The following is a 2,927-nucleotide window of genomic DNA, read 5'->3' as shown; positions in this document are numbered from 1 at the left end:
ACTCATTTTCAAAAAAATGTAAGGCCTTAGATTGATTAGAATTGTTATATGGAAAAAGTCACTATTGGTGTAGATCTTGATTTGATGTGGCTGAGTTCTCCACCAGTAGATGTATTTAAATAGATTGTTGTATTTTTATATTTTAGAGAGTACTCTGTTGCCTTCTTTAAGTATTTGCTCAGTAAGTCAAATAGAGTGAAAGGATAGTGTGTGAATGGATGGACCAATGAACTACTGGTAAAAACAAGATATGCTATTTCAAAATTAATGTCACCAGTACACAGGTCATTCTCACCCCAGTAGTCTCCTAACTTGCTCCTCTTACATCATTGTTTATGAGAGTATAGATGAGAGGGTTGAGGCAAGGTGTGACAACAGTATAACACAGGGAAATGAACTTCCCTTGATCTTGAGAATTTTCTCTTGTTGGCTGGAGATAAATGCACAGAACTGGAATGAAAAAGAAGGAAACAACCATAAGATGGATTCCACAATCCCAAAGACTTTCTGAAGTCCAGTTTGTGACTGCATCCTCATTACAGCATGAAAAATGGCACCATAAGATGTCAGAAAGAGGATGAAAGGGATAAAAAAAAAGAAAAAAAAAACAGTCATAAACTTGAGGGTCAGTTCATCAGCATGAGTATCATCAGCACATGACAATTTCAGGAGTGCTAGAATTTTACAGAAGTGATCTACTTGATGATGTCCACATAGGGGTACTTGGAGGGTAAAGAGGGAATGGAGTGCTGAGTTTATAAAGCCACATAACCAGGAAGCTCGAGCTAAGAAGTGGCAGAGTTGAGGGTGCACGAGGACAGTGCAATGCAGGGGTCTGCACACAGCTACATAAGGGTCATAGGACATCACCACCAGGAGGACACACTCTGCTTCCTAGTGCTAGGACAAAGTAAAGTTGAACCATGCAACCTGCATAAGAAAAGGTCTTCTCTGGGCCCCAGAGACTCACCAGCAGTTGGGGGATGGAGCTGATAGTGTAGCAAAGATCCAGGAAAGAGAGGTTTGAGAGGAAGAAGTGCATGGGGGTGTGGAGATGGGAATCCAGGTGTGACAGCATGATGATGAACAGGGTGCCTATCAGTGTCAACAAGTAGAATATCAAGAAAACCACAAAGAGAGCTGCTTCCAAGTGAAGTCATTTCGGAAAATCCAGTAAAATAAGTATCCTTTAGAAGTAGCATTGGTTTTTCCATCATCATTTTTTACCTAAAGGGGGAAGAAAATCACATAATTTAAAAATAATTAAGTAAAGGCTCCAAAAATATTAGAGAAATTTGATAAATTAATAAAAGCCTATAATAAGCTCCTGACTCTGTTCAATCCTAGGGCAATTTAGAATTTCTATTATAATTCTAGTAGATAATTTATAAAATTTTTTCCAGTAAGTTAAGAGCATAAAAATCCTTACACTAATAGGGTATTAAAACTGTAAGAAAAAAGTAGACTAGGAGTGAAAACAAAGCACTTCTATCTACCAGAGCACAATAAATTGAATTAAATCCAATGGTAAAAAATGTGATGTGTAACAGGTTATTACGTAGTCTAAAATACCTCTTGCCTGTTACTTGTCTTTCATCTTATATTTTAGTTTTTGGTATTGGGGATAAAAATCCAGGGCCTCACACATATTAGGTTAGTATTCTGCCAATGGGCTACATCCCTAGTCCTCGAGCAATTTCATATTAATTACAAAGGGAAAAGAGTAAATTTTATAGTCCAATAACCTGTTGGACACTACCACAACCACATTATGAATGACAGCAGCAGTTTGATGAAGACCAACATTATAAGGTTTGCAGATGTGATGCTTCCAACAGGATATGTATCAATCAGTGGTGTTTCTGCGAAAAATATGCAGCCTAGTTCTGATAATAAACAAATACAACACAATCTCCAATTGAGACTAAATAGCAGATGGTACTCTTCAAATTCTCAAGGTCACAAAAGTCCACAAATTTGAGAAACTTGTCCAGGTTAAAGGAGACTAAGAGCACACAATATCTAAATGTATGATCCTCCACTTAAAACCATAGAATTAAATTTTTGGAAATAAGAATAATTTTAAATTATTATATGGATAATAATATTTCACATTTGATAATATTGAATAATATTCTATCTTGAATTTGCAGCATTTGGTGACTGACAGTGTTTATTTAAAATACTGTCCTTTAAAAAAATAAAAAGTAAAAAAGAAACTGGTAAAGAAATATAACCTCTGGTTGTTAGGAAAATATATGATAGATAGATAGATAGATAGATAGATAGATAGATAGTAGATAGTAAGTTTGATGACAGAATAAAGCTTATGAGAAAAATATTTAGTAAAGTGCAGTATGGATAAAATGTATACGGTGCTTTTTGTACAACATTTTGTAATTGTTCAGTAAAGCTTTAAATTTTAACATAATGAAATATTAATAATAGAAAGCACAAACTTGTTTTATGTTTTATCCAAATATTTGTCTTTTGTAGAAAAAAAAGTAACATCATAACTACAATTTTCTTCTTTTCCATCCTAGAGTGAACAATAATTGATTAGAAAAGGTCATTGAGTAAATGTCTAATCTAGCTAAAGAAGAAAATTTCGGTGAAACAAATAATCAATGTTACAAAATTAGGGACTTCGGTTATCTTTTCAGAATTTTTAAGTTACCTTCATTTATGTGATGATAGAAACCATAATAATTTCAATCCAAATAATCATATGTATTGATGAAAATATTGGTGGGACAAGATCTAATATAGTAGAGAATTCAAAATGTTAATGTAGGTTGAAAGATATTCAGAGTCAATTAGATGTGCTTTTAGAAAGAACTTTCTGATATGATTTTTTCTTTTGGATCAAAGCTTCTTTCTGACTGTAAAACAAAATCTAAATGCCAAAAAGACACACAGACACATCC

General features: G+C 33.8%; 1 pseudogene; it reads right to left on the bottom strand.

Annotated features, from left to right (window-relative positions):
* Positions 1–307: 307 nt before the first annotated feature.
* Positions 308–1,150, bottom strand: LOC124989379 (olfactory receptor 2J3-like; annotated as a pseudogene).
* Between the last annotated feature and the right edge of the window lie 1,777 nt (positions 1,151–2,927).

Source organism: Sciurus carolinensis, chromosome 7 (genome assembly GCF_902686445.1).
Source record: "Sciurus carolinensis chromosome 7, mSciCar1.2, whole genome shotgun sequence".
NCBI lineage: Eukaryota > Metazoa > Chordata > Mammalia > Rodentia > Sciuridae > Sciurus > Sciurus carolinensis.
The sequence above is the reverse complement of the archived record's forward strand: the minus strand, read 5'-3'. Positions and strand labels throughout refer to the sequence as shown.